Here is a 13,687-nt window from a genome sequence, read left to right as displayed (position 1 = left end):
TCACTAATTGTAACGGCCCCCCGCTTCTCCACACAAACGCTGAGTCTCTTGAACTGATGTTACACGGCTCTTTATTCTCACATCTGGTTTGCCGTAGTGACACCGTAAAACTGTAATGACAGTTACAAACTACAAAGATTTTAATCATTAAAACCAAACACGAACGTTAAAATACAATGAACAAACAAATCGCCACGTGAGACATCTGACTCGTTAACGTGACAGCGACTCCCTTCCGCACTACCCGCAGCAAAGTAAATGGGACCAGCTTCCTTACCTCGTTCCGCTTGGCGAGGGGTGTTAAGCTAAAGTTGTTTGGATGGTTCTGTCCGAGAAATGCCGCAAAGCTGGCGTCCGGTTTGGTTTCCTATCTGTTCCGGGCTGACGGCAGGTATTTTATTGCACTGGGGCGGAAACGAGGGATCAGGTGTGTCGAATAAAACCGTCCGCTCCTTTGCTGCAGGTAACTATGCGAGGGGAGTCGCTACGTGTAAAAGACAACGAAAATAACCCAAACCGTAGTTGAACATAAGAACAATATATAGCCCAACCCTAAAATAAAAGAATAAAACAGTCTGCATAAACTGGCCGGTTTTGCTGACAGTTACACTAATTGAGCTTTTTCTCTCCGAGGTCTGCTCCGCTGCTGGTGTGTTGAATACAGAGTAAAAAAATCACTGCTTCTCGTGAACATCCCGAACATTGTCAGTTGGTGTGATGCTAACGCCTGCTACTGCTGCCACACACACTCACACATAAACTGCTGTAACTGCCCGCTGGCCAATCAGAGGCCAGAGATGAGGTTCCAGAGTTCACACTGCGATTCACAACGTCTGACATCCCGAGTCGGCGGACCGTCTCTTGGCAACGGTGAATATGAACCAACCCAGCCTTCACGTGACGTCACTCTAGGTGGAATTACGACTCATGATGAATAATTCGAGTGCTACGTGAAGCAATCGTGGTGAAAGCTAATTGGAAAAAATATATCTATGTAGGAAATAATAATATATTATTGTAGGAATAAAAACAATGTAAAAATACTTTCAATGGCTCAAATATGAATGAATTGATATTAATTTGAACGTCAAAAATTAAGGAATCACATTATAATTAACAGTATTTATTTGAAATAATTTTCTAAAGAGATATCATTCTGTCTGCAACATCTAAGACAAAGTCAAAGACGCAAATGAGCTGGCGAGGGTGGAAAAGCAGCGTGAGCCCATGAAGTAATTTACTTCCATCCTGAGTAATGACTCATCGCATAGAAACTGATGTGATGTCCGATCACAAACCACTGAGGTTGTATAAAGAATACACTGCCCTCTGCATCAACACTTACATAAGACAGGTTAATACGGTTTCCTGCAGACCAGGAGAAATTGCTGTATATTATATAGTTATATATAACCCTGTTTTGTTATCTTTCAACTTGATGGAAGGATGGCGCCTGGGAAGATATGTTAGGATGAAGACTCCGAGACGCCGTTGGCTGAGGTTTGCACTCCACTGAGTACCATTCTAGTTTTTGTACCATCATGTAACTGCAGCTGTCAAACTCTAATATATTAAATGCATTGTATCTGTTGTTGAACTACATCAATCTTCCATGAAATCCAGAAGTATCTCAATAAGCCATTCACTCAATTGGCTTCAAACTTGCCATGTGTCTTTGTTGATGGCTGACGGAAGTGCAGTTTTGAATTTGGCACAACTTGGACCCAGGATGTGTTCATATGAACAGGCGTCCAGTGCTCTTTAGCAGCCACGGTTGAGACTCATCCACGTAAGTGACATTCTCTATCATGACAACAGTGCTTCCAAAACAATGGCAAACTGGATTCTGCAAAAAGAGTCCCACTTCACTGAATAACAGGTGATCAGCTATTTGTTCTATGGGCTGAGTCCGGTAGCAGGTCTTAACTTGACACAGATCAATTACTACAGGTCACTGTTACAGCTTCGGTGAGAGAGCTCCAAATTACATCACCACAGCTCAAACAAACAGCCCATTCCACAGCTATGTTCTGAGCAGGCACTGCACTTATAACAATACAAGCAGACTAATACAAGTCGACAATAAAAAGCTGTTTCATAATGCTGTGTTCTCTGATGGATGAGGAGAACATTACTCTCCCCCAGGACTCAGGGTCAGTAACAGAACAACACTCCCGAGGCTGAGAGGAGGGGATCATCGACCTGCTGAAAGAACAGCAGTCACATGGATGCTCTGACAACCTATAGTTCCCCAGGGTTACTCTGCTTTTACTCTGAAGATGAAACTGACAAAAGTAAAAGTATAATAAGTTGCTTCTGACCTTCAAGCAAAAGCTTGAAGCAACTTATTGGCAGAAGATTCTAAATTAGATCAAAAGAAGAAACAAAAAAGTGCAAAAAATGTTTTAGAGACAGAAATGTCTTCAACAAAATGAGTCAATGTGTGTTAAATGTCTCACTGAAGTACATTGTACAGTTGTTAACCCACCTTTCAGGGCTGCAGTAGGTGTTGCTCTTGGGTATGGGAGCCTCTAGTTCTGTGGCTGGGGGAATCGTAGAGATGCGGCAGTGGTTTGCACACAGCAACAGGCCGAGACACACACACAGCGCCAGACACAGCAGCAGGTAGTTCTGCCTGTCAGACACCTAGGTAACAGTTTACAGCATTAGCAACACAGAGGAGATTAGTGATGTTACAAAATAGGTGAAAGAAACACAAAGCAAAAATCCAGACTCTAAATAAAGTGGAAGTTGAACCGAAAAACAAAGATATTCTATCATAGTAGGCCCTTCGTGGTTAAATAAAGGAAACAATGCGTCACCACCTAGTGGGCAAAAGTTCTGGTACATCTGAATGACATGGTCCCATAGAAATGGACTACATTTACTCTGTTTATCCCCCAGATGAAAAACTCCTGATCACACATGAAGGCTTTATGCCTGGAGTGTTGTATCTACCTCATTCTGCAGCTGGCTCACTCTGTCTGACAGGTTGAGAACCAGCTGAGACAAAACAATGAGCTAAAAGAAGATAAAATGCTCTACAGAGCTGAGAAACATCAAGTGACAATTACCTGTGGGTTCCCCTTTTCACATGTAAAATTTGATCCATTCCTTTCTAAAAATTACTGATTAAAGCAGCTTTAATCCCTATGCCGACGAAAATATCTCTAATCTCTTTTGAATTCAGCCCAGTAAAAATTCAGAATAAATTTGATTGAATAATTTTAGGACAGCTATCTCAGACTGAAACCAAGTAGACCAACATTCATGCCCTTTCATTGCTCACCTGTTCCTCTGCTATTCTTGAGGTGTTCTGGAGTTTTATGATGGTTTTGTGAAAGCTTTCTGCACCTCCTCCATCTGCTTACGATACCTTTAATCAAAACATGAAAGAAGACATCTTTAATATCACCTTCAGTTCATACACAAGGAGCAGCAGAGTGTGTCCTCATTCCTCACCTCTGACTTAGCTGCTCAAGGTAGCGTCCACTGAGCGACATATTCATCTCCAGGGCCTTAATGCGGTTGTTGAGTCTCATGAACACAGACTCCTTCTGACTGGAGCCGTGCATCAGGTTGCTGTTCTGCTCTGACTCATTGGGGGTCTCTGCATAGATGTCTGAGAGGGATGGTGAGGCAAGTGAGGGATGAGGCAGGTTACCACCTGATGAGGTAGAGTTGTCGTCTGTGAGATCCTCCATTTTATTGTCAGTGATGACTGCAGGGCCACCAGAGGGCTCTAGTTCTGTGACAGGGTCTGGAGCTGGGTGGGACGGCTCTGTGGATGTGGTGGTCATTTTAGGTACAGTTGGTGGGTCAGGCTGATGTTCTAAATGAACGGAGGTGGTAGGAGGTAGCAGCTGAGGATGATCTGTTTTGTCTGGGATTTGGACGGGGTATTTAATCCTAACTGAGAAACATCAACATCAGGCTTTTCCTCAGTTGACTCCACTGAGACATTGTCCACTGTTGCACTGACACTGGGCTTCACATAGATGGCGCTAGTGAGAGGGACTGATGGCTCAGTGTACTCTGCAGCTAACACATCCATCCGTTGTTTGGCATTTCCTCTTTTTGACAGCAGAGCTGAACACTGCCAAAGGAGGTATTCCTGAAGCTGTACAAGAGCCTGAAGAAGAAAATTAAGGATGTAGTGCACAGTAATGCTGATGATCTTGTTGCTTGCGATGGTCCATTTTTTATTTTCCTCCATCCAATTCATCTTCCTCCTTTCCAGAAGGATGACTGAAGAGCTGATATGTTCTTCTTCATCTTTCTCTAAAGGTATAATAATTGTTTCCTCCACTAGGGGGAGCTCTTGTTTGCTAGTTTCAGTATCAGATGTCTCTGGCTCAGGGGTCTCTGACGAAGGGGCTCCAGTTTCAGAGATACCAGAGTCTGGTAAAATATCGCCTCTTCATAGTCTGGACTATGGAGACAGAAGAAAAATATAGTATAAATTAGGCACATCTGAGATCAGGCACAATATTATTCTAAAACATTTCAGTACAAAACATGTGGCACTTCAGGGTGCCCTACAAAATGAAGTATATACAGCATGTAAAGCAACGTTATGCTATTACTGTTAATTTAAGTAAAACCGGCTACTGCAGCTGCAGAGCACTGGTCACCTTGTTATTTGAAAGCCGATAAACTAACGGTTTTGGAGATATGCGATTTCTGGAATTAGTAGATGGAACATAGATAGATTAGTCCATATTAAAAACCCAACAGCAACAAAAGTCAGTTCCCGCCTTATTAGTTAATTATATATTTTAAATATTTTGCATGTCTGCTTTAATATTTGATGCAGATTTGTTCCTCCTGGGCATGGGTGTTACTCGTCTTGCACAAATCTATAGAGTTGTTCACAGAAGATTGTCTTCTGCTGCTATTTGCTGAAATTTGTTGCTTCACCTTCCGCTTTAAAATAGAATCAAAGATATTCTACTGGATACAAGTAAGGGGGACACGGTTGGCAATTTCTGACCTGATCCCAACATATTTATTTTGGTTTCATCTGACCCAAAGAATGTGTTGCCAAGACTTATCAGGCCTCTTTTCCTGTTGTTTCAAAGTTGAATCTTGCAGTTTCATGCTGTTTCTTGAGTAATCGTTTTCTTCTTGGATGCCATCCACAGAGGGCGACTTCGGGCAATGGCATTCGCACTTTCTGATTAGTCACTGTAACACCAATTTCTACAGATAACTCTAGTTCCAAGTCAGAAGCACTTACCCATCTGTTTTTCTATGTAAGGCTGTGTAAGTAGCTAACTGCACAGCCACTCCAGCTTCTGTTGCTGGTTGTAAGATTATTTATATACCTCCCCACTACTGCTGAGATTTGAGTTTCAGCTTAAGTTAAGGAACCTTCTGATGCTCTTGTACCCTCTCCCCCTCCTGTATTATATATAACCCGAGCCACAAAAACTAAAAACTGTTGGGTGCACAGGTAATTTTATATTATTGTTCGTGCATTTAGCCTAAACTGGAATTACATGTTTGATTGCATTGATCGCTAGTAAACTGACTTTTGATGTTGTAGTCAATCTAAGCAGTTTGTTTTTTAATTATACATACGATCAAATACACTTCAATTTAAAAAAAAAGTGTTATCATACAGTTTGAATAATTTCAAATGTAGTTATACAGCACAGGTGTGTTCTCAGTTTTACTGTAGCTTTCTATGCAGACTTTATATAAGTCATAAAACATTTCTTAATCAAGGCCATATCAACTACATCACTCAGTCACTGCAAACCTCTAAATTGACATTTGTATTTTAAAGCTACTCAGCTGCATGTTCAATTAATGAAGAACAGTTAAACTGTTAATTATATGTTGAAGTGGAAGCTATAAGTGATGTTAGGAAAACTCTTGACAGGTACTCACACTGAAGTAGGATCTGTAGAGGCAGTTTGAGTCGTGGTTTCAATCTGTGCTGATGGCTCAGTCATGTTCATTTCCTGGGATGATATTACTATACAAACAACACATAAAACATTAAGACTCGTGCACCAATTATAACTTTTCACAAACTGTTAAGAAGTGATGAGCAAAGATTTTTACTTTTTGGAACACATTGAAAGCAATGTAAATGACCATGTTCAGAATGAAAACTGAAAAGAAAATGAAAACAGCAGAGTAACAAGTTGATAGAGTGATACAGGTCTACAGGTCTAAATGCAGTAGAAATCCCTACCAGTCAGACTTACCTTTTGCTAATTCGATCAGATTCTTGGGCAACTGGTCTTCACCGGGTGCGTATCCAGATGGGTTATCTGTAGGAGGTAGTTCCCTTATTAAAACACATTGATCTCTTAAACTACACTGTGTAAACACTACTTAAACTAACTGTACCAGACAGGTTGTACTGTGTGTATCTTGTTCAGCAGTACCACCTGTCTTGTTCTCACGATTGATGCGATCACATATGTAAAATATTCCCAACTGTATTGTTTTCAGTGCTTACCCAGGTCATCTTCCTGATCATCTGGTCTTTCAGTGGGATCAGCTATCTCCTCATACTCTTCAAACATGCTCCTCCCAACACCCTGGCATCAAAAGTAAATAAAAAAATTATGTAAAAATTCTACAACCATTCACATGTAGAAGGGAAATCTAATCTGTTTTATGCAGCAACTAAAATAGAGTCAAATTTCAAATCGTCTACCATCTCAATGGGGCAGAGGGTTATATTAAATGCAACAAATACACACAAACAGGTCATTAAATACAGGAAAGACATCCAAGAAGTAGTTTCAACATACAAAACAGTGTTAATGCCAAGCAGCAAATTAGTGTTTGATTTCTGTTGATGAGTAATTTCCCAAGAGCAGGCAACAGGAACATTTCCTTCTTTATAAATAACTATTATAACCAGGGCTACGTTGTAGCACTAACGGGCACGAGCACACGCGTGTTTCAAGTCTGTCGCGGTCGGGGAACAGACAGCGTTCAATGACCAAGCGCTCGTCTCCGCGTTGCATGCGTTTTTTTGAACTGCGGCAAAGATAAACGCTTCACTTCCTGTAGCCAGCAGGTGGGGCTGTGATTTAAAGTCATGCTGTCTTTGTAGATGTCATCAGGTGGCGACTCTTGTCTTACATGCCTAGTTTGGACTTGATTGAACCAAATATGCCTGAGAGATACAGAAGCTCGTGTTTCGATGGCGTGTAATCAAACTTTGACGCCAGGCCACTGTCACATGGTCTGACGAAATGTTAAAATTCAAATAACTTTAGATAACTATCTTGTTGTGAAGACACCCATCTAAATTTAAAGTTTATCTGATGAAGCCCCTACGACTAGTATGTCAAAGTAAATCTGCGGAATATGGCCAAAATGGCCACCAAATCCAAAGTGGCGGGCTTTTTGTTTACTCTAGCATATCTATCCAAGAGACTTATTTCTTTGTCATGAAAAGACACATGTCCCTGTCGATTTTTGTAGAAGTAGGCCAATCGTAGTGCTGGGGCTGCCCTCTAGGGGGCGCTAGTCAGTTATTTTGCCACGCCCATTCCTTAAACCGCTCTGACAGTCTTCAGGGGGGGGGCTGTTGATACACACATGTAGTTTGAGGGAGATGGACCCATGAACACGGAAGTTACAGCGATTTCGTGTGTCATGTCGAGTTGATAAACTTTGATGCCACGCCATTAATATGGCGTTTGACGACAAGTCACAGCAATCATATATCTTCATTATCAATGTCTTGAGACCCATTTGACACAGTTTGACATGGTTTCTCAAAGTGGATGAGGAGGACTACTTCCAAGTGTAAGACGTACAAAAAACAAGACATTTCCTGCTGCCACCAGGGGGCGCTGTGATTTTAAGTCACGATTTCTGTTCCCATGTCTTCGGTTTGCGAATCTTGTCTTATGTGTCTAGTTTGGACTCGATTGGACCAAATATGTCCGAGATATAGACGCCTGTGTTTTGATGGCGTTTAATCAAACTTTGACGCCACGGTCACAGGCTCTGACGAAAAGTTGATCTTTTGATAACTTTAGATCTCCATCTTGTTGTGATGACACTCGTCTACATTTTAAGTTGATCCGATGAAAGCCCTATGACAAGTACATCAAAGTAAAAATGTGGAATATGACCAAAATGGCCACTAAATCCAAAATGGCGGGCTTCCTGTTGCTTTTTTCATCATGCTCCTTGAGGCTTTTTTGTATGATTAGTCACGATACACCTTTTCCCCGATTTTTGGCAATAGGGCCTCCCACCGGAGGTGCTCGGGCCCTAATAAACAGTTGTTATATATGTGTTAGTTTCAATAATAACTCTCACTTCCTTTTGTGCAAACTTCAACCACATCTGTCTTTACATTATGCAGAAGTGAACTACAGTCAACATGTATACACTGGTTCAATGTGTAGCCACCTCAGGCTCAATAGTGTAATGATAAGTGTGAGCTGAATCCCTTGAGCCCACATGCCAAATATTACATAATATTACTTGACACCATCTACAGCTCATGCAGTATGCAACAAGCTGTCATTTGGAGAACAGACTCCAAGCTGAATGATTTAATTTGTTATTTGAGATTTAAATAATAGATTAAATTGGTAATTAAATTTAAAAAAAATGTACATACAGGCATAAAAGAAAGGTAGGACTATAACAGTGTAACATACTTAACATACTAATATTTTTGGCCAGCTTTCTAAAGTAAAAGTGGAAAATGGGCCATTCTATATTTCTAATTCCTTTTTGTTACATACCTTATGAGACTAAGGTGACAGAAATATTCAGAGCCAAAGTGAGAGACCAACTCAACCTAAAACAAAAAGCAAAAATGATTCAGATATTATGATCATGTGAAATGTGCTGCATTTCACCCCACGCAAATCAGCACTCAGCAGTGGATGGGCATGTTAAGAACAGACAGCAAAGCAAAGCTGTTTTGTTTTGTTGTGAATTTAAGAGAAAAGGTTAAAGAGAAAATCCAGTTGACTGAATGAAAAAGAAAGTACTGCATGAAGAAATAAAAGAAACATCTCAATATATGAAATGTTGGCTCATCTGATGGAATATTATTGGGAAATGGGAGAAGTAATTAAAGACATTCATCCATCCATTCACAACAGGAACAACTAGTGTGTATTGGTTTTACTCACTTCAGATTAATATTTAGTCATTGACTCTGCAATTTGTTCATTTAAATCTACACCCTTAAAATTGGCCTTGGTCACGAAGGATGTATATATGTAATATGAACAATCCCAAAATGAACTCCGTGAACCAATGTAACTGACTTCAACCAACTACTTCTAATTACATGAAGATGTCAAGACTTTCTGCAATACTGTCTCATAATAGAGTCTCATTCCAGCATAAAATGACCAGACCACTTAATGGCAGGGGAAGAAAAGAAAAGTGAAGTGGGCAAAACTTTAATTCGAAGAGATTTAGAGAGAAAGCCCTGCTTCAAGTACGTGTTAAATTATTAAATTGGATTAGGAGATGACAGAGTGTTCACCTTCACATATTCAGCATAGAGATGCTCATCTAATAGGAAGCTCTGGACTTTGCGCTCATCCCTGGCGTGAAAGGTTCCCAGCTTTAACCACTTATTTGTTGGGTATCTGGAGGAGCAAGTGTAAACAACTAAGTGATTCCGCAGGGAAAACAGGTATGTGGTCAGTCAACTATGAAATATTGATGGTAGAGTTAACTGTAGTATTCAAATTTATTGAACTAAAGTCAAAGTAAACAACTAAATACAAATGGTTTTGGTTGTGTCTATTCCCACACATTTTTCATTGTGTGGGACAATGTAAGCTTCCACGTGGCCCGCTCATCAGGGCGTGGTTCACTGCCCATCAAGGAATGCTGATGGTGATCTTATCACCTTACTCCCATTCCTCAATCCTATCGAGGAGTTTTTTTCTGCATGGAGGTGGAGGGTCTATGAGCATCGGTCTCAAAACCAGAGGTCCCTTCTCCAGGCAATGGATGCTGCTCGTGGTGATGTCACAGCAGAGCAGTGTCAGGGATGGTTGCGGCATGCACGCCGATTCTTCCCCTGTTGCATAACAAGGGAGAACATCATATGTGATGTTGATGAAAAACTGTGGCCAGACAGACATGAGCGCAAGGATGAGCAGGAGAGTGAGGATGAAAACTAGTGAAACTCCAGCTTTACTTTAGTTTCTTACTGTATGTGTTGTTAGTGTAGGCTGTACCTAATTTTAGTTTTGATGTGCTTATTGTTACATTTTCTGTTACTGTAACCACAATGTATGGCAATTACTGTAACAATTTACATGGCAGTATGAGTGCAATAAAGTATTATATGTGAAACCTTGAATTAATCTTTTTTCTGTTTACACATAGTTTTCTGGAAAGAAAACATCTACTGAAACCATTCAGTGTCAAAGGACTGAGCCAAGATTGAAATGTGCACATGAGGGATATTTCTATGGTCCACTGCCATACTGACAAAACATCTAAACATTTTGACCTATAGTGTTTAAACAATGCCAAAGGGACTTTTCATTTTGACTATTTGTATGAGAAAAGGATTTAGTTTTGACTGATGAGTTGTCTGTTTTGGGAGAGATATGACCTTTTTCAGGTGTGCCATGGAGTTTTGCTGAACCATCTAGGTTATTTTGGAAAATGTATTTAAAGCTTTGAGAATGTCCTTTTTTCCCCGAGAGATGAGCCACAGCAATCGAGAAGGAACCTTATGAAGGTGATCCATGTAGTTGTGCTGAACCATATAGGCTATTTTGCCAATTACACTTAGAGCTCTGAGAATGTCATTTCTGTTTCGTGAAATGAGCCAAAGCAATGGAGAAAAACTGTAAAAGGAGATCACTGACTCAGCTGATTTCCTCAGACAGGTTGTTCCAGTGTTGTTGTGCCTGTCCACTTTAGTTTTTTACACTTGATCTTTAAAATACAAAACAATAAAAGAGCATTAAGGGGTGATGTCACGAAAAATGCACTGATCTATAAGATATCAATCAGAATTGTTCGAATCAAAGTCTGTGTTACACGTATTTGCTTTCTCGATTGCACCAAGTGGTAAATGAGTGAGTCATGGTAAAGTTGGGTTCACTTTCCACACAATGCCACCAGAGAGCGCTCTTTACTCAATTCTACAACATTTCAATCAACCCTACTTATTTGTACAACACCTTTCATATGTACACTCATCTAAAGGCCAAGAGCCAAGAATTATACAAAAAATAGACATAAACGATGACAGTGATTACTCACGAAATATATTTTAAAAGCTAAAATAACAATACAAATATTTTAAAAAGAGTATAATCAATAGTAAGTCTTTGTGTTCTAAAGTATACAGTCTGCATACCGTGACATATATATATATATATATATATATAGCTAGATAGATAGATAGCTAGATAGATAGATAGATAGATAGATAGATAGATAGATAGATAGATAGATAGATAGATAGATAGATAGATAGATAGATAGATAGATAGATAGATAGATAGATAGATAGATAGATAGATAGATAGATAGATAGATAGATAGATAGATAGATAGATAGATAGATAGATAGATAGATAGATAGATAGATAGATAGATAGATAGATAGATAGATAGATAGATAGATAGATAGATAGATAGATAGATAGATAGATAGATAGATAGATAGATAGATAGATAGATAGATAGATAGATAGATAGATAGATAGATAGATAGATAGATAGATAGATAGATAGATAGATAGATTTCCCGAGGGAAATTTAGGTGGTAGGCCCCAGAATACAACAATGCACAAACAGAAAAATGAAAATGAATTAATAGTGCCATCTTCTGGCTAAAATAAAATCCCACAGAAAAAAGAAAGACATGATTATAATGTCCTCATTGCAAGAAGTTTCTCAGTTCGAATCCCAGCTCAGCTACATGGGGCCTTTCTATGTGGAGGTTCATGCTTTTTCTGGATACTCCCACTGCCTTCCAGAGTCCAAAGACATGCAGAATGGGGTTAGGTTAAGTTAGGTTAAGTGGAGATTCTAAATTGAATGCTGGTGTGAATGTGAGTGTGAATGGTTAGTTGTCTCTGTATGTGTTGACCCTGTGATACGGTGGCCGTCCCTCCATGGTTAACGCCACTTCTTAGCCAATGTCCGATGGTATTGGCTTTAAACCCAACCTAATGCATGAGCGTTTGGATTCAAAATCAGGTTTGCTGTGGTCGTGAACAAACAATACCATTTATTTGTGTTGTTGTACAGTAGGCAAACACAAAATGTCCTGTACAATTATAAGTTATTTGTGTCTGCAGCCACCATTGGGAATAGACAATGTTAGACAACGTACCCAGCAAGAATGGATGAAGTTTTTGTGTAAATTAGCAAATAGGCAAATAATTCAGAGTTTATTATTTCTCAACAATGTATAATGTTTGCCGCAGTCCACTGAGGGGTCTACATAAATTCATATACTCTCTGTAAAACCCAGTGGCTGAACCAAAAAAGACTCGGCAGACAAAAATCACATTATGAGGAAGAAGTTTATTGAGGAGCGATACAGTGACACAGAAAATAACAACTGATGCCCAGTTCAACTTTATGCCTTCTGCTAAACAACGCCATCCCACTACACCTGGAACCATTTCATTGTCTGTCTTAGCATAATTGTTTTTCCTCATTTTTTCCCCACTCTACATTTAGCTTTGGCAATACAGAATTGTAATTCATGCCGGTAAGGCAGTCTAAAGAGAGAAGAGAGCATTTAAGTGAATAGAGACAGAGAACGATTAAAGCGCTGGGATCCTGGATGAGGTCTTTATAGTCCACAGGTACAGTATCTCCTTATCATTACCTATATACATCAGAACACAGTTTGGGCCCACATACACAATAACAACCTGACAGAGAAGCACTTGAACATTGACAACAGCACCTTAAGCTCTGATGCATTTGCTGACTGACTGACGGGGCTTCGATGGTTTTGAAATAGGGGGAATGAGAAGAGTTGAGAGAAGAGATTGGTAGTGTGTGATGTGCATGGAGTTGCATGTGTCAGACCTGAGAAATAGGCTAAATGGAAACACGCAATGCATGTTCTTTGTTCAACTTGTGTTTTGCCACATTAAGTCGCTACTGTTTTTCTTAATTGCTTTATTTTTTCAAGTGGCATGTTCGATCTCAGCAGTCAGCGTCTGGATCAGAGCGTAAGGCTGCATGGGTCACAGGTTGACCATTGATACAGCACAGGTGGATACCTATGACAAGGGTAAATGCATTATTGAGGCTGTTTCCATATAAGGGAATACTGAAGGTGCTCCTCAACCTTGCTAAGTGTGTATGGCTGCTACTACAACACAGGAACAACTCACAAAAGTCCAACATTAAATTTAACTGCAAGGGTTTTTATGATTCATCATTAACAGCTTTGACCATGAAAACAAATACAACTGAAACGCCAACAAACGTGCAGACAGACAGCACATGCACACGTGTCCTCACGCACTCTTACACACACATACACAAAATGACCCACACACAAATACACACACACACACACACACACACACACACACACACACACACACATACTAAGATACAACTTCTGTTCCTATGAGAACATTAAGCTGATAATTAACACTTACTGTGGGGGAGGGAGGGGGGGTAATATACAATAAATTAATACAATACTAAATCATACTCAGCCTACATA

Source organism: Limanda limanda, chromosome 13 (genome assembly GCF_963576545.1).
Source record: "Limanda limanda chromosome 13, fLimLim1.1, whole genome shotgun sequence".
Classification (NCBI taxonomy): domain Eukaryota; kingdom Metazoa; phylum Chordata; class Actinopteri; order Pleuronectiformes; family Pleuronectidae; genus Limanda; species Limanda limanda.
The sequence above is the reverse complement of the archived record's forward strand: the minus strand, read 5'-3'. Positions refer to the sequence as shown.